The sequence below is a fragment of the Trichosurus vulpecula genome, chromosome 4 (assembly GCF_011100635.1).
Source record: "Trichosurus vulpecula isolate mTriVul1 chromosome 4, mTriVul1.pri, whole genome shotgun sequence".
Taxonomy (NCBI): domain Eukaryota; kingdom Metazoa; phylum Chordata; class Mammalia; order Diprotodontia; family Phalangeridae; genus Trichosurus; species Trichosurus vulpecula.
Genome location: NC_050576.1, coordinates 426,737,043 through 426,762,388, shown reverse-complemented (window position 1 = coordinate 426,762,388; position 25,346 = coordinate 426,737,043). Strand labels below are relative to the sequence as shown.

The following is a 25,346-nucleotide window of genomic DNA, read 5'->3' as shown; positions in this document are numbered from 1 at the left end:
TTGTGTCCATGTTCTCCCACTTTCCCTGCTGCCAGTTGTTCTCAGGAGTTCCAACTCCTCTCCCTCCAAATCCAGCAAACCGTATCTAATGTAAGGTCCCCATCTCCTTTCGTAGACCATCTCTTTTAAACTCTAAGAAGTATTCCTCAGTGGAACCCCCTTCTCACCACCAAAGTAAAGCCTCTTTTGTCAACTCTCCTTTTCAAGCCCTCCTCCCTACCTCTTACCCACTCTACTGTAGACTCCTCTCTTTCCAAGATCACAGAGGTCGTCTTTTCCTCATTGCTAGCCCTTGATTTGGAACATCATACACTCTTCTCTATTCCACTCCTCCCTTAACTTCCTTTCATATATTCTCCTGTATTTTAATGTAGTCCAACAAAAGATAAAGCAACACAAACAACAGAAACCCATTGATTCACCTGTAGGCAGGGTGTTCCCAGGTTCTGTCTTAAATGCCCTCTGTCCACTTCTTCACTGTTACTGCTACTAGATTGGATCCCTCTCTCCTTGTGTACGTCATTCTTGCTGTTCTTGTCCTTGTTTGCTGCATTTATTCACTACTGACTATCCATAGTTTGGCTTCTGCAATAAGCAAATAATCTCTGCAAGTCTGGTTTTCTTTTAAAAAGGTTTTAAATGCCTTTTTATTATTAAAGATCTATCTTTTTGAGGAGAGGGGAAAGATAACGAATTCTTTTTGGATATAGTGATTTTAAGATGTTTTCTGGATATCCAATTTGAGATGTCTGAAAAGCGGTTAGAAATGCAAGAATAGAGGTCAGCAGAGATATGAAGATTGAGAATCATCAGCATAAAGATTATAATTAAATTAATGACAGCTAATGAAATCACCAAGTGAAGTAGTATAAAGGGAAAAGAGAAGAGAACCCATGAAAGTATCCTGAGGGACATGAGGGCTTCTTAAACTGTTTCCATTCACAACCCCAGATATATAGGCATATAAAATAGGCATACAAATCAAATATTTACTGGCAATAAATCATAAAAATATTTTAAGACAACTCTTTGTTATACATATAATTTTATCATTTATTAAAGATGGAAGCAAATTTGCATTTTAATGAGATGGATGTCCTTGTTTATTTTTACATAAAGAATTAAATCTTGATAGAATATTTGATATTCTGTACATAGAGGATGTAGAACACCTCCAATGTTTTTCAGAGTTGATTGATATTCTAATTTTATAATCATCAATGTTGAGAACACCGTTTTGCATAAATATGTAGTAAAAAAATGGCAGAAGTATGTTTAGGGCCATTTCAGAAATTGTTGGAAATTCTGTCCTAATACCAAGCCAAAATTCATTTAACAATTTTTCAGGAAACTCAAGTTTTAAATCTGTGTCTCTTGATAACTTGGCAAATTCTTCTTGAACTTTTAATGCCAGATGATTGATGCTTTTTATTTTAATTGAATATGGTTTATGAACCCAACTTAGCTTTTTAGAAGCAAAATTTGAAGGGAAGTATTTCTGAAACTGTGTCCCCAGGTACTTCAGATATTCAATTATAACTCTTACAAAGAACCATTTTCCTCCCTATTCTTCCATATGCTAACTTTTAAAGTAAAACTTTCAATTTTATCTTTTAACATAGATGTGTTAAATTTTTCCTTGAAGCAGTAAGTTAAATCATTGAGTTTTTCAAAAATATCCAACAAATAACACAGTTTTGAAAGCCATAAGTCATTATGAAAAAACTTAACAAAATTTGATTTCTGCTCAGGCAAAAATATAACAACTTCATCTTTCAATTTCAATAATCTGTTTAAATTTCACCTTCTTGAGAGCCACCTTAGCATGTAGTAATAAGCTTTTGTCATTGCAGTCCATGACTTTCCAAAGGTTTGAAAAGAAACAACTGTTGAGGGCACAGCTTTTAATGAAGTTAATGATTTGTATAGTAAATCATCTAACTGTGGTGATCTTTTTTTTTTTTAGCTATGAGTGCCTCCCAATGGATCCTGCAGTGAATAAGAGATATGCTCATTGCCACCAACTTTAACTTTTGCTAAAAATTCAACATTTTTGCCCATCATTGCTCCAGCACCATTTGTACAGACTCCAATGCAATTTTTCCACTGTATACCTTCACTTGTGAAAAATTAATTGACTGTAAGATATATATCTTCCCTCTTTTGTGCCCTTCCAAATGGTGACTAAACAATAATTCTTCATGTATACTTCCTTCACATCTTACATAAAGTATCAACTGTGCCATGTTAGAAATATCAGTTATTTAACCTAACTGAATTGCAAGCTTTGAGCTGCCCTTAAGCCTGGTCATAAGCTGCTGGAATTGGTCATTACTAATTTCAGAAATTCTTTTGGAAATGGTATCATCCAAGAAAGGAATTTTGAGAATTTCATCAGCATACTTTTTAACACCAACTATTTCTGACATTTTAATAGCAGGAGGTAACACAAGATCTTCTCTTAGCATGTAGGGCTTTTTAGTTTTTGCATTTAAATAACAATTTTCATAAGGTGAAAGTAAATACTTTTCATCGACAGTAACAAATTTCTCAAAACATTGTTTTTCTTTATTTGAAGATTTTAAAAGTCGTTCAAAATATTCCTTTGTTTTATTGCAGTACGCTGTATGCTTGATAATAAGATATTGTTTTAGTGTGGCTAGTTTCATGCTCTGCACAGCCAAAACTTCATTAAAAATTAAGAAAATGGATTTTCCACACCTTCATTATTATTAGAAGTAAATTCATATTGCAAAAATGATTTGACATATTTCCTTTTTCTTGTCAATTTAGGTGTACTACAACCTGGTAGTGAAGACTCTGCCACATTGTCATCAGTAATTTTACCTCTTCTGTCTAAATTCAGCCACTTATTCATAGGAAAAAAATATTTCTGCCCTAAAATATAAATAAATATTGCTAATAATTTCTCAAATAAATACTTGCTTTAGCGTAAGAAATTATATTTTTGCTTAATTTTTAAAAATTGACGTTCACACTTAGATACACATACAGTGGTCATGGTAGGGAAATACTAAAGGGCTTTTGTCTTTACTTGCTGCAATTCTGTAAAAGAAGGAGATAACAGTAATTTTTAAAATCAAACTTTTTTTCAAGGAAAAAAACTTTTTATTTTGTGGAAAATAAAAGCAGAAACTGAGACCTCAGATTCCAGAAAACTCCTGAAAAATATGTCTGTTTCCTTAAAAAATACGGTTTTGTCTCTACCACACCCTTTCCCTCCCCTGTTGCTCCCCTCCCCTTCCCAAGAGCCCTTTCTTGTAGGTACTTTCCTCTTTTCCCCATGTCCCCTCCCCAGCCCTTACTACTTCTGACTTTCCTCCTTCTTTTACCTCTATTTGTTTTCTAGTCTACTTCCATTCTTCTCCCTTTCTTTCATTTTTGTCACTTTTTGTCTCCTGAGACAAAAGCCTGTCTCAGTCCCCCTCCCCTCCTCCCTAGCATGCAACAAAGACATTCTCTACCCTTTCTCCCTGGGACTTGATAACCTTTTCCTCATAATAGTTGCTCTCCCAAGAATTTAAGAGGTTTCCCCTGTTCTATTCCCACCCAAGGACAGGTATAGCTTTGGTAAGATTCCCTCCCAATTCCCACCCACCCTGCCCCAACTGAGTTGTCTTCTCTATAGCCTTCTTAACCTATGATAAAGCCATCTTCTCCTATATTCCCCTTTTTACTACTGCACACCATGCTCACCCCAATAATCTACCTATTCCAGAAAAGGGCCTTCCCTCTTCCTGGGCCCTTTTATCCTAGAATACAGGAACCTTTTCTTTCCTCATCATCCCAAGGAAAGGTTTGTTAATCCCCTCAGCCAGGTCTAACCCCTTCTCATAAGGAAGACCTTGAGCAGCTGTTCTTTTGTAATACCTCTCCCTTTAACCCCAAGATGTATGCTAATTCTCCTGGAAACCAAAAAGCCTTTTCCCCCTTCAAACTTCCTCCCCTTGGGGAGAGAGTATCCTTCATCATCTCCTTCTACCAGCAATCTCCTCACCTCACATCACATCCTCCTCTAGTTATCCCTCCTCCAGCTAGTGGAGGAGGGCATTGAGCATCAAGGACATTCTCTGCTGTAGTGTTGCCACGTTGCTCCTTGAGGTGGTGTCAAATGGCAGGTTTATGGGCAAATCGCACATCACAGTAAGAACAACGGTAGGGTCGAGCCCCAGAGTGAAGGTTGAGGTGGTAATGTAGGGTGGACTTCTGCATGAAGCATTTGCCACAAATACCACAGCAGTGTGACTTGACGTTCATGTGCCGGTTGAGGTTGCTACTATGGTTGAACTACTTCCCACACCGAGGGCACATAAAGATGAAGTGCTGGGCTCTCATGTGGAACACAAGTTTTTCCACACCCTGAAACACTTCTGGGCACTTGGTACACTTGATGTTTTTCAGTGGGTTTCCCACTGGGGAGCCCCCAGTATAGGACTCCTCATGCCCCCTTAACTCCCACTAACTCCACTGCTCCAGGACATAGTGGCTGCTGCTAGGGCTTCATCTCCCAGCCCAAGGGCAATGCCCTCCCCTACTTGACCTCCAGGAAACAGCAACAGACCCTCCCCTTCTGTGTCTTGTGTAAGGCTATAGCAGGCCTTCACCACCCCCTGGGGGGCTGCACTATCATCAGGCGCATCAATGGTTTCTCCAACTTCATTGATGAAGAGTCCCCTGCTTCCCCCAAGGCCAAGACCCCCCCCCAAGGCTAAGGCTCCCCCCAAGACCAACGCTCCCCCCCATGCCTCCAGGGGGCTTAAGCCTCTGTGCCACTTCCAGTGCTTACTCCACCTTGACAATGCAGATATCTGACACATCCTCTTCTTCATCCTCTTCCTCTTCTTCTGCCTTTAGCTCAAGGTCCTCATCTAGGGGAAATTCTAGCTTCACTGGTCGGAGAAGCCGGCTTTGGGGTTCGAGCAGGCGGCAGGAGTGACTTGGTAGAGCTGAGCCCAGGCAATCCAATCCCTCCACTAACTCCATCCTCTTTCAGGCCGATCTTGGGCTCAATGAATTGGCTCAGGGCATTTCTACACTTTTCTACCACGCGCTCCATTTGGAGGTAGGAGGCGGCAGTCAGGTAGTTGACGATGTCTTGGACCGCGAACTCCAGAGCACCGGTGTAGCCGGAGAGGAGCAGGTCGGCCACGATCCTGGCGCTGTGCATCAGTGAGACCTGCAGCTCTGAGCTGGGATTGAGGAGAAACTGGTCCCGAAAAAAAGGGGAGCAGGCGGCCAAGATGACCTTGTGGCCCCGGAACTTGAGGCTGTCGGCCACGATGGTGACATCTCAGAAGCGCTCTTCTGCCCAGAGCTGGTTCATGTTTCGAAGGGTGGCAGCCTCATGCCCCGGGAGCTGGAATCGCAAGACTTCCACTCCAGATGCCATGGTGCTGGGTGTGCTGGGGGAGCTCCCTGTCCCCCTGAGTCCCGTGACCCCATCGGCAAGGGCGCCTCTCACCTCTAAAATCAAACATTCTAACACAATACCACCCAAAGATATTCTAATTTGACACATATGCTGAGGAATGATGGTGGGAAAATATTAAAAGTCTTTATTTTCCATAATTAAACTATTATGTTTCTGTAAGAGCAGAAAACTTTGTATGTACAGTAAAGACACTGCAACTCATAACATGATAGCCTCAAATCTGAGCTGAGGTGTTTCTGGCAGCTTTCACAGGTGTTGTGTGGCATGACTGCATACAGTGCAAAGTGCATGTGTTGTTCAAAACCAAGGCTACAGTGAAGTTGCACAATGCAACATGGGCAAGTGCTTCCAGAAACACCTTGAATTCATTATGTGTTTGATTTTAAATTAATTTTTTTATTACTGAAACTTAAACGCACAATAAGAAAAGAAAAAGAAAAATATTTTGAACTTAAATATTGAAACTTAAGTACATAATAAGAAAAAAAAGCATGTCATGTGAACAGCAGAATTTAAGAGAGGATTCAAAATATCTACAATAAATTTACATTTTAAGAAAGCCTATATAATAAATACTATGCATTTTGTTGAGAACTGTCCATCTTTGCTTACTTGTTGGTTTTCTTTTGTTCTTTGCTGTGCGCTTTTTACTTTATTCTTTTTTCCCCTTTCCTCCCCCCTGCAAAGCTACATATCTATTTATCTATACATATCTGTATCTACATCTATATAGAGTTATATAGATATACACATAAACATATATACACATACATACATATATAGACATATACTTTCCCTAACAAAATCTACTTCTGATCTTTGTTTTTGTTTGTGCACATCTCTTATTTTCTGTTCCTCCTAACTCCTCTACTTTACTTTGACCTGCTACCTTGCCCCCTATTTAATCTACCTCCCTCCAAGGATCTCTCCCTTGTCCTCCTATTTCCATTCATCTAGACACCCTTCCACACCCTCCCTTTGACCTATTCCCTCACACTCCTCTCTAAAGAGCTCTCCCTTATTCTCTCCCTCCTCACTATACCCTTAGCCTTTTATTTCTTTGTGAATTTAAAAGACTTTTATACTCTTCTAGATACATATGTATTGTTCCCTCTTGAACCCATTGCAGATGAAAGTAGGTTTCCAGAACTAACAGCCCTCCTCTACCATCTAATTCTTCTGTGTTGGTTCTTCCTCTCACATCTCATTTGTATAAAATAATTACTGTTTTTAGTTGTTCCTATACAGTTTTACTTTTTAGTCATATCATACTCAGGTCTACCACAACAAGCTACCCAATTATTAATAACAATCTTAGACATATTTTAACAATTTACATACATAAAAGGTAAACAGTCTGTCCTCATTGAGTCCCTTGTATGTCTTTGGTATGTATGGTATGTACCAAGAGAAGTCTCTTGGCTTCTTGTCAAATCTTCTTGTATGTCAAATCTTCTATTAAGTTCAGTTTCTTCTTTTAAATAAAGTCCTGAAAGTCTGACAGTTCATTAAATGTCCATTTTTCCTTCATTCATGATTATGCCTAGCTTTGCTGAGTATGATATTTTTAGCCCTGACCCCAGTTATTTTGCTCTTTGATATATACTGTTCCAAGACCTGTTGTCTTTTGGTATCACCACTGCTAGGTTTTGTGTGATTCTAATTGTGGCACTGCCATAATTAAATTGTTTTTTTCTTGTTGCATGTAATATTTTATCCTTGAGATGGGGGTTTTAGAATTTGACTAAAAGATTCTCTTTTTTAATTTAATACTTTTAGTTTTCAGCATTGACTTTCACAAGAGTTTGAATTACAAATTTTCTCCCCATTTCTACCCTCCCCCCTACTCCAAGATGGCATATATTCTGATTGCCCCATTCTGCAGTCAGCCCTACCTTCTGTCACCCCTCTCCCCTCCCATCCCCTTTTCCCTTACTTTCTTGTAGGGCAAAATAAATTTCTATGCCCCATTGCCTGTATATCTTATTTCCCAGTTGCATGTAAAAACAACTTTTTTTTTTAGAACATCTGCTTTTAAAACTTTGAGTTACAAATTCTTTCCCCTCTTCCCTCCCCACCCACCCTCCCTAAGAAGGCAAGCAATTCATTATAGGCCACACATGTATCATTATGCAAAACCCTTCCATAATACTCATGTTGTGAAAGACTAACTATATTTTGCTCCCTCCTATCCTGTCCCCCTTTATTCAATTTTCTCCCTGGACCCCACCCCTTTTCAAAAGTATTTGCTTTTGATTACCTCCTCCCCATATCTGCCCTCCCTTCTATCATCTCTCCTTTTTATCTCCTTCCTCCTTCTTTCCTGTGGGGTAAGATACCCATTTGAGTGTGTATGTTATTCATCCTCAAGTCAAATCTGATGAGAGCAAGATTCACTCATTCCCCCTCACCTGCCCCCCTTCCCTCCCAACAGAACTGATTTTTCTTGCTACTTTTATGCCAGATAATTTTTGCCATTCTATCTCTCCCTTTCTCCCTCTCTCAATATATTCCTCTCTCATCCCTTAATTTGATTTTATTTTTTAAGATATCACCCCTTCTTATTCAACTCACCCTATGCCCTCTGTCTGTCTGTCTATCTATCTATCTATCTATCTATCTATCTGTATGTATGTATATTCCCTTCAGCTACCCTAATACTAAGGTCTCATGAATTATACACATCATCTTTCCATGTAGGAATGTAAACAAAACAATTCAACTTCAGTAAGTCCCTTGTGATTTCTCTTTCTTGTTTACCTTTTCATGCTTCTCTTGATTCTTATGTTTGAAAGTCAAATTTTCTATTCAGCTCTGGTCTTTTCACTGAGAAAGCTTGAAAATCCTCTATTTTATTGAAAATCCATATTTTGCCTTGGAGCATGATACTCAGTTTTGCTGGGTAGGTGATTCTTGGTTTTAATCCTAGCTCCATTGATCTCCAGAATTTCATATTCCAAGTCCTTCAATCCCTTAATGTAGAAGCTGCTAGATCTTGTATTATTCTGATTGTGTTTCCACAATACTCAAATTGTTTCTTTCTGGCTGCTTGCAGTCTTTTCTCCTCGATCTGGGAGCTCTGGAATTTGGTGACAATATTCCTAGGAGTTTTCTTTTGGGAATCTTTTTCAAGAGGTGATCGGTGGATTCTTTCAATTTCTATTTTACCCTCTGGCTCTAGAATATCAGGGCAATTCTCCTTGATAATTTCTTGAAAGATGATATGTAGGCTCTTTTTTTGATCATGGCTTTCAGGTAGTCCAATAATTTTTAAATTCTCTCTCCTGGATCTATTTTCCAGGTCAGTGGTTTTTCCAATGAGATATTTCACATTGCCTTCCACTTTTTCATTCCTTTGGTTCTGTTTGATAATCTCTTGATTTCTCATCAAGTCACTAGTTTCCACTAGCTCCAATCTAATTTTTAAGGTGGTATTTTCTTTAGTGGTCTTTTGGACCTCCTTTTCCATTTGGCTAGTTCTGCCATTCTTCTCCTCATTGGCTTTTTGGAGCTCTTTTGCCATTTGAGTTAGTCTATTTTTTAAGGTGTCATTTTCTTCAGTATTTTTTTGGGTCTCCTTTAGCAAGTCCTTGACTTGTTTATCATGGTTTTCTCGCATCACTCTCATTGGTCTTCCCAATTTTTCCTCTACTTCTCTAACTTCCTTTTCCAAATCCTTTTTGAGCTCTTCCATGGCCTGAGACCAGTTCATGTTTTTCTTGGAGGCTTTTGATGTAGGCTCTTTGACTTTGTTGACTTCTTCTGGCTGTATGTTTTGGTCTTCTTTGTCACCAAAAAAGATTCCAAAGTCTGAGTCTGAATCTGAGACCGTTTTCACTGTCTGTTCATGTTCCCAGCCAACTACTTGACCCTTGAGTTTTTCCTCGGGGTATGACTGCTTGTAGAGTAGAGAGTACTTTGTCCCAAGCTTGAGGGGCTGCACTGCTCTTTTCAGAGCTACTTCTGCACAGCAAACTCTGCCACACTGGTGCTCCTTCTCCCCCCAAGAACTGCCAACCAGGATTTAGGCCCAGATCCAGGCAGGGCAAAGCAGGCTTTGCAGTCCTGCTCTGATCCACCTCTTAATTCCTCTCACCAGGTGGGCACAGTATTTTTTTTCTTTTGCTTGGAAACTCTGGTTCCTATTTTTGTCTTAGACTTTCTTTTGGGATGTCACTGATGAATTCTTCCTACTGTTGCTTTGCCCTCTGACTCTAAAGGACCCGGACAGTTTTCTTTCCTGATTATTTGAAATATGATATTCATGCTCTTTTTTATTCATGTTTTTTCATTTACTACAATGATTCTTAGATTACCTCTTGTCGATATCTTTTTTTGGATCACTTGTTTTTTTTTTTTTGTTTTTTTTAAAGGTGTTTTATTTATTTTTAGTTTACCACACACGGTTCTACATAGTTTTGAGTTCCAGTTTTTCTCCCCTCTCTCCCCCCTCCCTCCCTAAGACGGCATGAAGTCTCATATAACTGTCATGTATAACTTCACATTGAATTAATTTATGCTCTAGTCAAGTCGTGGAGAAGAATTTTGACCAATGGAATGAATCATGAGAAAGAAGAAACAGAACCAAAAAAAAAAAAAAAAAAACAAAAAAAACAACAAAAAAAAAAAACCCAAAAACAAAAACAAAAGAGAAGCAGAAAAGGCGAGCATGTAGTGTGCCTCAGTCTGTATTCAAACTTCGCAGTTCTTTCTCTGAATGAAGATAGCATTCTCCATCGTGAGTCCCCTGGAATTGTCCTTGCCCCTTTAGGTTGCTGAAAGAAGCGCAGTATGTCAGGGTTGGTCCTCACGGAATCCACATATCTGTGGCTGTGCACAACGTTCTCCTGGCTCTGCTCCGCTCACTCAGCATTATGTCGTGTAGGTTTTTCCAGGTTGTTATGAAGTCTGCATCATCCCCATTTCTTATGGCACAATAGTATTCCATCACCTTCATATACCACAGCTTGTTCAGCCATTCCCCAATTGATGGGCATCCCTTTGATTTCCAATTCTTGGCTACCACAAAGAGAGCTGCTATAAATATTCTTGTACATATGGGTCCTTTTCCCGCTTGCATGATTTCTTTGGGATACAACCCTAGAAGTGGTATTACTGGGTCAAAGGGTATGAACATTTCTATAGCCCTTTGGGCATAGTTCCACACCGCCCTCCAAAATGGCTGGATCAGCTCACAACTCCACCAGCAATGCAACAATGTTCCAATTTCCCCACATCCTTTCCAGCATTTATCATTCTCCTGATTTGTTATTTTAGCCAATCTGACAGGAGAGATGTGGTATCTAAGAGTTGTTTTGATTTGCATTTCTCTAATCAGCAGCGATCCAGAGCATTTTTTCATATGCCTGTAGATAGCTTTAATTTCTTCCTCTGAAAACTGCCTGTTCATATCCTTTGACGATTTTTCAATTGGGGAATGGCTTGTATTCCTATATATTTGGCTTAGCTCCCTGTATATTTTAGAGATGAGGCCTTTATCAGAGATACTAGTTGCAAAGATTTTCTCCCAATTCTCTGCTTCCCTCCTAATTCTTGTTGCATTGGCTTTTTTTGTACAAAAACATTTCAATTTGACATAATCAAAATTATCCATTTTGCATTTTGTAATGCTCTCTATCTCTTGTTGGGTCATGAATTCTTTACTTTTCCACAAATCTGATAAGTAAACTATTCCTTGCTTTCCCAAATTATTTAGAGTATCAACTTTTACTCCTGAATCATGAACCCATTTTGACTTTATTTTGGTATATGGTGTAAGATATTGGTCTATGCCCAGTTTTTTCCCTACCATTTTCCAATTTTCCCAACAGTTTTTGTGAAATAGTGAATTATTAGCCCAGAAACTGGCTTCTTTGGGTTTATCAAAGAGTAGATTGCTAAACTTGTTGATTTCTTCTACTTGTGTACCTATCCTATTCCACTGATCCACACCCCTGTTTCTTAACCAGTACCAGGCAGTTTTGATGACTGCTGCTGTGTAGTACAGTTTAATATCTGGTGTGGCTAAACCACCATCTCTAGCATGTCTTTTCATTAATATCCTAGATACTCTAGACCTCTTGTTTTTCCAAATGAATTTTGTTATTATTTTGTCCAGCTCGGTAAAAAAATTTTTTGGTAGTTCGATTGGTATGGCACTGAATAGATAGATTAATTTAGGTAGAATTGTCATTTTTATTATATTAGCTCGGCCTAACCATGAGCAAGTGATATTTCTCCATTTATTTAGATCTGATTTTATTCGCGTGAAAAGTGTTTCATAGTTATGTTCATATAGGCCCTGGGTTTGCCTTGGCAAATAGACTCCCAAATATTTTATAGTGCCTTCAGTAACTTTGAATGGAATTTCTCTTTCTATCTCTTGCTGTTGGGCTTTGTCAGTAATGTATAGGAATGCTGAGGATTTATGTGGGTTTATTTTATATCCTGCAACTTTGCTAAAGTTGTTTATTATTTCAAGTAGTTTTTTACTTGATTCTCTAGGATTCTCTAGATAAATCATCATATCATCTGCAAACAGTGATAATTTAGTTTCTTCTTTTCCTATTCTAATTCCTTCAATTTCTTTTTCTTCTCTTATTGCTACAGCTAATGTTTCTAGAACCAAATTGAATAATAGGGGTGATAATGGACATCCTTGTTTCACCCCTGATCTTATTGGGAATGCATCTAGTTTATCCCCATTACAAATAATGCTTGTTGATGGTTTTAGGTAGATGCTATTTATAATTTTGAGGAAGGTTCCACTTATTCCTATGCTTTCTAGTGTTTTTAATAGGAATGGGTGTTGTACTTTGTCAAAGGCTTTTTCTGCGTCTATTGAGATGATCATATGGTTTCTGCTAGTTTTGTTGTTGATATGGTCAATTATGCTAATAGTTTTCCTAATATTGAACCAGCCTTGCATTCCTGGAATAAATCTTCCCTGGTCATGGTGTATTATTCTCGTAATGAGTTGCTGCAATCTTTTTGCTAATATTTTATTTAAAATTTTTGCATCAATATTCATTAGAGAAATTGGTCTATAATTTTCTTTCTCTGTTTTAACTCTACCTGGTTTGGGTATTAGTACCATATTTGTGTCATAAAAAGAATTTGGTAGGACTCCTTCTTCACCTATTTTCCCAAATAGTCTACAAAGTATTGGAATTAGTTGTTCTTTAAATGTTTGATAGAATTCACATGTAAAACCATCTGGCCCTGGAGATTTTTTCCTAGGGAGTTCGTTGATGGCCTGCTCAATTTCTTTTTCTGATATGGGGTCATTAAGAAATTTCACTTCCTTCTCTGTTAATCTGGGCAGTTTATGTTTTTGTAGATATTCATCCATATCTCTAAGGTTGTCAAATTTATGGGCATACAGTTGGGCAAAATAATTCCTAATTATTGTTTTGATTTCCTCTTCATTAGAGGTGACCTCACCCTTTTCATTTTTGATACTGGTAATTTGATTTTCTTCTTTCTTTTTTTTAATCAAATTGGCCAAAGGTTTGTCAATTTTATTGGTTTTTTCATAAAACCAGCTCTTTGTTTTATTTATTAATTCAATAGTTTTCTTGGTTTCAATTTTATTAATCTCTCCTTTGATTTTCAGTATTTCTAATTTGGTATTTAATTGGGGGTTTTCAATTTGCTCTTTTTCTAGCTTTTTCAGCTGTCTGCCCAGGTCATTGATCTCCTCTTTCACTATTTTATTCATGTAGGCATTTAGAGATCACTTGTTTTTCTAGAGACAGCTTTCATTTTCTTCTATTATTTCAGTCTTTTAATTCTGTTTTTAATATTTCTTCTTGTCTTATGAAGTCGTTGATTTTGACTTAATCTATTCTAATTTCTAGGGAGTCTAGTGGGTAAGATTTTTGTATCTCATATCTTTCAGAAATTCTAGTTGAATTTTAGCCCCAAATTCAGAATTAAAACGATGCGCTGCTTTATCCCTCCATTATCCCACCAACCCAATTACTAAAGAATCCCTTAGACCTGAGTTGCCACACATGCAGTCAGTCCATTGGTTGCCTGTGGTCCACAGCAAACTTAAATGTGGCTCAAACAAGATTAAAATGTAATTGTGAAACATTTAACAAAATAAGTGAAAATAAAGTAAAATATAACTATTATTACATTTTAAAACTAAGTCAATATGGCCTGCAAGGATGTACATATCATTCGCTCCTTTTTTCTATCTGAGATTGATATCACTGCATTGAACAAACAGCAAATATAATCCAGATCCCCTTGGGAATGAAGGTCAAAGACTTCAAACCTCACCTATAAGAATTCACTTGAGGGAAAAAAGTGAAAGTAAAAGAATAAGGGCTTCAACTGACAATTGAGACCCAAAGGAATAGAGGGGTGATATTGATAGACTTCTAGTGCAAATATAAACAATACAGACACCTTTTACTCAAGAAACATTTCTGTACAAAACAAAGGAGGCCTCAGCTCAAGTTGACTATTTATTTTTTAAATTCTCAAATACCTCAGCAGGAAGAAGTCCCTTGAGGGACTGAAGTGAACTGAAAGACTTTGGGTGCTAAGGAATCAGGTCTTTAAAACCAAAGGAGGGTGTCTTCAGATTTAACTGAGGATTAAAGAAAAGGTCTCTCCCTTCCTTTCTCTCCTCAACCAAAGAAAAGGGCTTTGGATAAGGCTAATAACATGAAAGGACCATTTTTATCAAGGAAAATGCCTGAAGATCACAAAGGAAATGTAAAGCTTTTCAATGTGATTTGTTACCCAGAGCAGAAATGGCAGAATTCAACTGTGAGGACTTAACAAGAAAAAAAACTTCCCCCCTCAAAAAAATAATTAAAGGACTTTTGTGATGACCGAAGAAGCGAATAACTCAAAAACACCTCTAATAAAAACTTTGAAGAAAGAAAAAAAACTTACATGCAGGTGTATCAGCAATCAAGAGGAGCTCTTAGCACTTATTCAACCAAGTTCCCTTGAAGAGTTTGGCCTTTCTTTCCTTGATTAAATTAGGAGTCTTTGATGACCTCCTTGCCTCAAGGGAAAGCCTAGTGTACATGGGTTTCAGTGACATATTTGTGACATCAGAGGCTTTTAGACCACGTAGGTTTAAGTCTCATTTTTGTGACGATTTTAGGTCACATGGGTGAGTCGCATGTGTGACTCACCTTTGACCGTGAACAAGATATATAAAACCAGAGGCTAGCTTTCTTGTTTCAGAGCTCTGAGCCACAGCAGGTCTGGCCTGTGACTCTGAGCCAGCCTTGTTGAGCTCCCGGCTGAACTCAGATGTTGATGGTTCCTTGGTAACTATGAATTATATTTGGTCTGTTCATAAATGATGTTTGTAATTTGTTTGTGTTTGCTCTGAAGTTCAGGGTGCTGCCTTTTCCCCCTGAACTAAGTGAATGATGTCTGTGTGCTGGATTAAAGTAAGATTGTTAACCCCTTAAAGTTGCTTTCCTTAGAAAAGCAGATCAAAGAACCTGTGCTAAGCAGCCCTCCTGTGTGCTGGTGTTATTGGTCTTACACAGCCACAGTAGGGGCAAGTAGCATTGTTGTTACACATATGTAATCATATGTTTCAGACAATTAGTTAAAATAAAAACAAACATAAAATAGATAAATAAAACTAGAAGCTATTTAAGAAAATATAGATAAAGCATTTGTTAACTTGATTAAAAAGAAGAAAGAGGAAAATCAAATTTCAGTATCAAAAAATGAGAAAGAATTGACAAGTGGAGAAGAATGAGTAAATATTATCAGAAACTGTTTTGCCTAAATATACACCCATAAAACCAAAAATTAAATGATGTAAATGGATCTTAGACAAAATGTAATATATGCCAATTAAAAGAATAAGAAATAGAGAAATTAAAGAACCCAATTCTGAAGAAAGCTAAAAATGAACCTACAAATGAAAAAAAAACCCTACAGAACCATATGGATTCATGATTAAATGGTATCAAACATTCAGAGAACAATTTTTAATAAAAATCTTAGCATAGAGGGCAAAATAATATAACACTAAAATTAGGCCTTATGACCAAGTTGGATTTATATGAGAATTGGTTTAATATTAGAAAAATTACAATCTAAACCATATTAGTAAAAATCAGCAAAATCCTATAATTTCATATGTAGATACAGAAAATGCTTTTGAAAAATATAGCACTTTTTTGTCAAAAACACTAGAAAAATAGGAATAAAACATCCTTTTAAAAATGATAAATAGCATGTATTTAAAATCAAGCACTACTGTCATTTGGAAGAGAGACAAACTCATATCTTTCCAAATAAAGTCAAAGGTGAAACAAGGATTTTTGTGTAATTTCTCTTATTTGGCATAGTTCTGGAAATGTTCATTATAGGCACAGGCAAGAAAAGAGATTAAAGTAATAACAACAGGTAAAGAAGAAACAAAGCTATGACTTTTGGTAGATGATATGATGGTTTACTTAAAAAATCTAAAGGGTCAACTAAAAATAAATTGAAACAATAATGTTAGCAAGCTTTCAGGCTATAAATTAAACTTTAAAAAATCATGAGCATGTTTATAATGATGCCAGTAGTATTCAGCAAGAAGAAATAGAAATAAAAATGTAAAATTATTGCAGAATGTATACAATACTTGCAAAAGAATTATAGAAATACAACCAAAAACAAATGTTTACAGAAATAAAGACACATCTAAATAATTGGGAAAATATTAATTGCTTACTAAATAAAAATGACAATACTACCTAAATTATGTCATTTATTTAATATCACACCAATAAACTATCAAAGAATTACTTAAAGAATTAGAAAAATAATAATGAAATTCATATAGAAAAAAAGGCAATCTCAAGAAAAATGATGAAAAGAAATGAGAACAAAAGAGGCCTAGTAGTGCCAGATTTTGAACTAAACTATAAAGCTGTTATTATTATAATAATTTGATGCCAGTTAAGAATCAGTATGATCAACCAGTGGAACAAATTAAGTATACAACATATAGAAGCAAAAACATCTAATATACTAACATTCAATAAATAAAAATAAATAGCCCTGCTCTTGTAAGAACCCACTATTAGATTTTTAAAAACTTCTAAGAAAATTATATAGCATTATGAAAGAAGTGAGATTTAGATTAACATCTCACACTTTATAGAAAGATAAGCTCCATATGCATCCTTGGCATACACACACACACACACACATTATAAACAAACAGAGGGAAATTACCTGTCAGATATACAAATAAAAGTTCATGACCAAACAAAAATATAATGAATATAAGAAGATAGAATGGATAATTTCGATGACATAAAATTTAAAAATATTTGTACAATCTACTAAAGCTGAGATTAAAAGCAAAAAATTAACTGGGAAAAACTTTGCAGCAAGTTTCTATGATAAAGGCCTCACTTCCAAGTTATAAATAATTGATTTAGATTTATAAAATGAGATAAGAAATTGACAAGTAGTCTAAGGATATGAACAAAGTATGGGTTTGTTTATTTTTTTAGCCCTTATTTAGAAATATTTTGAAGTCATTCTCATTGGATTTGTATGCTAAGCCTCGCTGTCACTATAATAATTCTTTATGGTGTGATTGTTTTATATTACTCACTCTTCCAACCTGCTTTCTGACTCCACTTTTTGTTAGGCCTGGGCTCTGAACACTTCTGGAGGGAATGTCTGGGTTGAGCTTGTGTCCTTTAGATCCTGCTGTCACTCTCTTCAGGTATTGATTATAGGGTTATTCTTGGTTTTCAGGGAAACCTCAAGATAGGTACCTGCAAACTCTCAATGTTCCCAAAGTGGTTTGATTCAGGGCAAAGTATCATCACTGCCTTCATTGTATGAGCTCTGCAAGCTCCTAATTTAGGTGTGTGTCTGAGCAGCATACCTGTGGGTCTGCCTCTGGTTGGAATTTCCATAGATTGTGCTTCACTCAGCCATTATCAGTCAGCTGAAAAGCTCTACAGAGCTTTTGTCCAGAGTGACAGACCTGCAGGCTTTTCTTTGTTTGGGGATTCCTAGTTCTACAGACTTCAGACTGGGCTAGGTGCTTGAACTGAGGACCCACTAAGCTGCTAGAGCCAAAGCCACACAGGTGTTGCTTGCTTCTGAACTTGCTCTTCCTTCAGTGAACAGACTATGGTCCACAACTGCTCCTTTCCACTGCTACTATCCTTAGGTGAAAGTCTTTTCTTCACTTCTACACTCAATCTGTTCCCCAGAAATGGATAGTGAATAACGTAACCTGTAGCTGACACCTATTCCTGTTCTCTGCATAATGTCATGCCCCTTTCTGTGGGCCATGTACTTCTTCTTACCTTAGTGTGCACTCATTTAATCCTTTTGCTGGAGGTTGTTATTGCTGAGCCAGGTCCAGTTGCCAAATGGGCTAAAAATGTAATATGCTTCATGGTACCTATCACGGAATGTGAAAAAAGTATTAATTACAATTCAAATCATCAACTATTTAAAATCTAGTAATTTTATCCAGAAAATTTGGCATTTTTTTAATCAGGAATAGCATTTTTGTATCACAATGACTCCTAGATTTGCAAGCCTCCTGAGTATCATCCCAGAGTTATATGGGTTGATATAATGATACTATAGTAATGATGCCATAAATGCCTGATCTAAAATCATTCATATTAATAAGGCCTCTGAGTCAAAATGTGACCCTGTTTAGTGTTGGACAGAAATCTGTGACCCCCAGTGTTTGGGAATCAACATTATTTTTTTTCATCACACTAAGAAACGTCAGCTATACAAATAATCTGGCCTCTCTCCTCATCCTGAGGCAAACAGGCTATAAATCACAAGACCAGTATAATCAAATTAACACTAGGTCCTAACTGACCTCAAGGCATGTGGCCAGTGAGGGGTGACCTTCACAAAACAGGATGAACAAGTCCCCATGATGACATAAAGATGTTCCAGTGGTTATGGACACTCATTTGATTCTTCAATTCCCACTCCCCTTTGGGTTCAGATGGCAACAAAAATTTCTTATTTGATAGGGACATCCTAGAAAACAACTGTCAGTTGGGCCTACGATATATCTCACTTGAATAAATTTGTGTCTCTGAGAACTGTTTGGTGTTCCCAAACATTTTTTTTTACTCACACATGTCATTTTCCAAATAATCTATAGCTCCAAGTCTAGCCAACAATGTAGTCAATCTGATAGTCAGTCCTAGGGGATGATGTGCTGTGGTCTTGAACTTCATGGATTAATTATCCAGGCTTAAATCCTGTTCAGTTGAGAATGTAACTAAAAGAATCCCTGGAATCTAATGATATAAATTATATTTTTAGACTCATGAATGACTTGAGAGAGTAAAACAGTACAGTGACTAAAGATAGCTCTAGTTTGTTTTTCCATGATTTGAAATCTGAAAGTTCATTATAGGCTAAAGATATTGAATGTTATGATAGCATATATATTGAAATGGTTTCAAGAGTAGTCATTCAGAACCTATTTGTTACAAAGCATAATTTCTATTTATTTATTTGTTATTTTTTCTAAAATTTATTTTTAGTTTTTGACATTCATTTCCACAAGATTTTGAGTTACAAATTTTCTCCCAATCTCTACCCTCCTGCCCCCACCCGAAGATGGCATGTATTCTGATTGCCCCTTTCCCCAGTCTGCCCTCCCTTCTATCACCCCACTCCCTCCCCCTTAATCTGCTTTCCAGTTACTTTCTTGTAGAGCAAGAGAGACTTCTATACCCCATTGCCTGTATATCTTATTTCCCAGTAGCATGTAAAACAATTATTTTTAACATTTGTTTTTAGAACTTTGAGTTCCAAATTCTCTCCCTTCTTCCCTCTCCACCCACCCTTGAGAAGGCAAACAATTCAATCTAGGTTATACATGTATTGTCATGCAAAATACTTCCATAATAGTCATGTTGTAAAAGACTAACTGTATTTCCCTCCATCCTATCCTGTCCTCCTTTATTCATTTTTTCCCTTTGACCCTGTCCATTTTCAAAAGTGTTTGCTTTTGACTACCTGCTCCCACGATCTGCCCTCCCTTCTGTCATCCCCCCCCCTTATCCTGCTACTTTCCTGTAGGGTAAGTATATATGTTATTCCCTCCTTAAGCCAAATCCCATGAGAGCAAGGTTACCTTATTCCTTTTCATCTACCACCTCTTCCCTTCCATTATAACAGTTTTTTCTTGCCACTTTTATGTGAGATAATTTACCCCATTATATCTCTCCCTTTCTCCTTCTCCCAATATATTCCTCTCATCCTTTAATTTTATTTTTTAAGATATCATCCCTTCATATTCAACTCACCCTGTGCCCTCTGTCTATATAGATATATGTATATTCCCTTCAACTACCCTTATACTGAGAAAAGTCTCATGAGTTACAAATATAATTTTTCCTTGTAGGGATATAAATAGTTCAACTTTAGTGAGTCCCTTATGATTTTTCTTTCCTGTTTACCTTTTCATGCTTCTCTTGATTCTTGTATTTGAAAGTCAAATTTTTTTTCACCTCTGGTCTTTTCATCAAGAATGCTTGAAAGTCTTCTGTTTCATTGAAAATCCATATTTTGCCCTGAAATATTATACACAGTTTTGCTGGGTGGGTAATTCTTTGTTTCAATCCTAGCTCCTTTGCCCTCTGGAATATCATATGCCAAGCCCTTCAATCCCTTAATGTAGAAGTTGTTAGATCTTGTATTATCCTGATTGTTTTTCCACAATACTTGAATTGCTTCTTTTTGGCTGCTTGCAATATTTTCTCCTTGACTTGAGAACTCTGGAATTTGGTAACAGTATTCCTAAGAGTTTTCTTTTTTTAAATATTTTTTTATTTAATTTTATTTAATATATTTAGTTTTCAGCATTGATTTTCACAAGAGCTTGAATTACAAATTTTCTCCCCATTTTACCCTCCCCCCCAACTCCAAGATGGCATATATTCTGGTTGCCCTGTTCCCCAGTCAGCCCTCCCATCTGTCACCCCACTCCCCTCCCATCCCCTTTTCCCTTTCTTTCTTGTAGTGCAAGATAAATTTCTGCGCCCCATTGCCTGTGTATCTTATTTTCTAGTTGCATGCAAAAACTTTTTTTTTAATTTTTGAACATCTGTTTTTAAAACTTTGAGTTCCAAATTCTCTCCCCTCTTCCCGTCCCACCCACCCTTCCTAAGAAGGCAAGCAATTCAACATAGGCCACATGCGTATCATTATGTATAACCCTTCCACAATACTCATGTTGTGAAAGACTAACTATATTTTGCTCCTTCCTAACCTATCCTTTATCCAGTTTTCTCCCTTTACCCTGTCTGTTTTCAAAAGTGTTTGTTTTTGATTACCTCCTCCCCCATTTGCCCTCCTTTCTATCATTCCCCCCTTTTTATGTTCTTCCTCCTTCTTTCTTGTGGGGTAAGATACCCAATTGAGTATGTATGGTATTCCCTCCTCAGGTCAAATCTGATGAGAGCAAGATACACTCATTCCCTCTCAACTGCCTTCTCTTCCCTTCCTACAGAACTGCTTTTTTTTCTTGCCACTTTTATGCAAGATAATTTACCCCATTCTATCTCTCCCTTTCTCCCTCTCTCAATATATTCCTCTCTCATCCCTTAATTTGATTTTATTTCTTTTAGATATCATCCCTTCATATTCAACTCACCCTGTGCCCTCTATATATACATATAATGTATATATATAATATATATATACACATACATATATACACACACACACACACACACACACACATATATATATACATACACACACACACACACACACACACATATATATATATATATATATACTATATATATATATATATATATATATATATATATATATATATATGCATATTCCCTTCAGCTACCCTAATACTGAGGTCTCATGAATCACACACATCATCTTTCCATGTAGGAATGTAAACGAAACAGTTCAACTTTAGTAAGTCCCTTGCAATTTCTTTCTCTTGTTCTTTTTCTTGATTACCTTTTCATGCTTCTCTTGATTCTTATGTTTGAAAGTCAAATTTTCTATTCAGCTCTTGTCTTTTCACTGAGAAAGCTTGAAAGTCCTCTATTTTATTGAAAGTCTATATTTTGCCTTGGAGCATGATACTCAGTTTTGCTGGCTAGGTGATTCTTGGTTTTAATCCTAGCTCCATTGACCTCCGGAATATTGTATTCCAAGCCATTCAATCTCTTAATGTAGAAGCTGCTAGATCTTTGGTTATTCTGATTGTGTTTCCACAATACTCAAATTGTTTCTTTCTGGCTGCTTGCAGTATTTTCTCCTTGATCTGGGAGCTCTGGAATTTGGTGACAATATTCCTAGGAGGTTTCTTTTTGGGATCTATTTGAGGAGGCGATCTGTGGATTCTTTCAATTTCTATTTTACCCTCTGGCTGTAGACTATCAGGGCAGTTCTCCTTGATAATTTCTTGAAAGATGATATGTAGGCTCTTTTTTGTGATCATGGCTTTCAGGTAGTCCAATAATTTTTAAATTATCTCTCCTGGATCGAGGCTGGTGGCTGAACCGCGAACTCTATCACCCTGTTCCCAGCAGCTTTTCCCACTAACCTTCTCTGTTGTCTTTGGTGTTTGTGGGTTGAGAAGTCTGGTAACTGCAGCAGCTCACTGATTCAGGGTGCTAGGGCCTGCTCTGCCTGGCTCCCAGTCTGGTTTGTCCTGCCACCGCCCACGCTGGGTTCTGCTCTGCTCCCAGCTCTGTGCACGACAGACCTTACCCAGAGACCATCTAGGCTGTGTTGGGCTGCAGTCCTGCTTCCCTCCACTATTTCATGGGGTCTGCAGTTCTAGAATTGGTTCAGAGCCATTTTTTACAGGTTTTTGGAGGAACTTGGTGGGGAGCTCATGCTAGTCCCTGCTTTCCAGCCACCATCCGTAGTTTTCTTTTTGGGATCTTTTTCAAAAGGCAATTGGTGGATTCTTTTGGTTTCTATTTTACCCTCTGGTTCTAGAATATTAGGGCAGTTTTCCTTGATATTTTCTTGGAAGATGATATCTAGGCTCTTTTTTTTTGATCATGGATTTCAGGTAGTCCAATAATTTTTAAATTATCTCTCCTGGATCTATTCTTAAGGTTAGTGGTTTTTTTTTCCAATGAGATATTTCACATTCCCTTCCCTTTTTTCATTCTTTTGGTTCTGTTTTATAATTTCTTGATTTCTCATAAAGTCACTAGCTTCCACTTGCTGCATCCTAATTTTTAAGGTGTTATTTTCTTCAGTGATCTTTTGGACCTGTTTTTCCATTAGGCTAATTCTGCCTTTTAAAGCATTCTTCTCCTCATTGGCTTTTTGGACCTCTTTTGCCATTTGAGTTAGTCTATTTTTAAGGTGTTATTTTCTTCAGTATTTGGGAGGTCTCCTTTAGCAAGCTGTTGACTCATCTTTCATGATTTTCTTGTATCACTCTCATTTCTCTTCCCAATTTTTCCTCTACTTCTCTGACTTGATTTTCCAAGTCCTTTTTGAGCTCTCCCATGGCCTGAGACCAATTCATATTCTTCTTGGAGCTTTTTGATGTGGGCTCTTTGACTTTGTTGACTTCTGGCTATATGTTTTGATCTTTGTTGCCAAAGTGAGATTCAATAGTCTGAGTCCTTTTATGCTGCCTGCTCACTTCCCCAGCCAATTACTTGACTTTTGAGCTCTCTGTCAGGGTGTAACTGCTTTCAGAGTGGAGAGTGCTCTATCTCAAGCTTCAGAGAGTTTGCACTGCTGTTTTCAGAGTTACTTCTATTCTGTGGTGGTATGATACTCCTGTCCTGGCCTGTGCTCTGGTCTGTGAGTGCAAGCACTCCTTTCTGCCATGTAACTACCGGGAGGACTCCCTCTCTACAAACTCTGCCATGCCAGCACTCCTTCTCTCCCAAGGACTGTCAACCAGGAGTGTGACCTAGATCCAAGCAGGGCAAAGCAAGAGAACACTGCCTCAGTGCCAGCAAAGAGATCCCTGCACTTCCGCTCTGATTAGCTGCCTGATTCCCCCCACCATCTGTGGGCCTGGAGCTCCGGGAGCAGCTGCGACCTCTGCTACTGCCACTGCCACTGCTGCAGCCACCTTCACTTCCCCATGGCTATAGTTGGACAATGTCCCTCTATCACCCAGGTCCAACAGTTTTCCCACTGTATTGGCAACCAAAAATGGGCTCCTTAGCACTTAGTCAACAAGTGCCCTTGACTAGTTTGGCTTTTTCCCCTGAACTGAATGCTGTTTGTATGTTGGACTGGAGTAAGCTTGTCGGCCCCTTCACCTTGCTTCCCTTGCTTAAGCTGATGGAAAGAACCTGTGCTTTCCCAGTCAACCCCTTCACCTTGCTTAAGCAGATTGAAAGAACCTGTGCTTTCCCCGGCATACCTTACACCCCCGCAGAAGCTGGATGGTTAAAAGCAGCTCCCGTTGGAGCCAGAGGCTGCTACAGCCACAGCCACAGCTGAAGCAGGAGCTGCCAGTAGCAGAGCTGACCTACGGGAGGAAGCTGAACAAAGACTTCAGGCCAGTGGGTAATCTTTTTACCATAGAGGGGGAAGCATGATTTTGCTTTACGCAATCATGCTTCTCTGTAGCCTCCTGGTTACTCTTTCAAGGCGTACTTATTGGGCCTGGAAGCTTTTGATCAATATATCAAAATGGGGTTGCTGGTTCATGGGTTGGTTACTGTGGAGCCTAAATATATGTTTTGATTCTTCTACCTTCTACTTTGAGAGTTTCTTATATCCGGCGGTTCCGAACCTTTCAGACATGTTTATGATCCTCTTTGAGATTATAAACTCTGCCCTCCTAATACATTTGGCGATGAGGATGGGATCACTAGGTATAAGATCTCTATTTAGAAGCAGAACAATTCCAGAGGAGGAGATGAATATCCCAGGATGGGAGGATCCATTTTATTCCTCCCTAGCAAAAGAATTGGCTAAAAAAGCTGGACCCTGTGAAAACTGGGAACCAAGGCTACGGAGAGGAGATCCTAGGGATTTAGAAAAGTGTTTACAAGAAGTTGGGATTCAGTCAGGGGCATCACTATCTAGGCAAAGCTGGATAGTGTTATCAGCCTACCGGCTAGTATACGAAAGATTGAGATTAAGTGAAAGACATGGGGGCACTCCTACCCCACAGCAAGAAGGGGAATCTCAGATAGCAGGAGACCAAACTGACTCAAATGAGAACTTTTCTATTAATGTGGCTAAGAGCAACAGGAGACCAAAAAAGCCCAGAGTGCATTTCAACCCAGCCCAGAAAGAGCCTGACTGCCTGCTTCGTCCTAGCCATGGTGGCAGAGGAAGTGAGTGGGGGGAAAATGAGACAACATTAGGGGCTGAGGCACAAAACACTACTGGGATTCAGGATGTCCCTCACACAGAGAATAGGAGATGGTTAAATGATCAGACAAGGGCTCGACCCATACAAAGGAGGAAGACAGAAACCAGAGGTGAAGATTCAGTTACAAGGGAAATTCAGGAAGTTTTCTCACCGCAAGAGGTCACAGATATTTTGAGTAGATTCAGCCAAAGAATAGGAGAACCATTAATATCTTGGATGGTAAGACTCAGTGATCAAGGGGCCAGTGGAATATCAGTAGATAGGACAGACTGCATGAGATTCATAGGTATCAGCCATGATCCTCTAGTTCAACAAGCTTTTAGGGAACATCATCAGCAAGGAGATGGTGATAGCAGGACTACTCTGTTGGCATTAGCCGCTGTGGGATGCAATAAGAGATATGCTACTGATTCTATGTGGCCCACTGAGCACAGACCCTGGTATTCACTTAGAGATTGTATCATGAGACTAAAGGAGGAGGTAATGAAGACTGCCATTATGATAGGAACTGCAGATAAATATTACAATGATCCAATGGGACTGCCTCATAGGAAT

The 25,346-nt window shown here is 38.0% G+C and overlaps 1 pseudogene; it reads right to left on the bottom strand.

Annotated features, from left to right (window-relative positions):
• Nucleotides 1-4,055: 4,055 nt before the first annotated feature.
• Nucleotides 4,056-5,539, bottom strand: LOC118847374 (annotated as a pseudogene).
• Nucleotides 5,540-25,346: the final 19,807 nt, after the last annotated feature.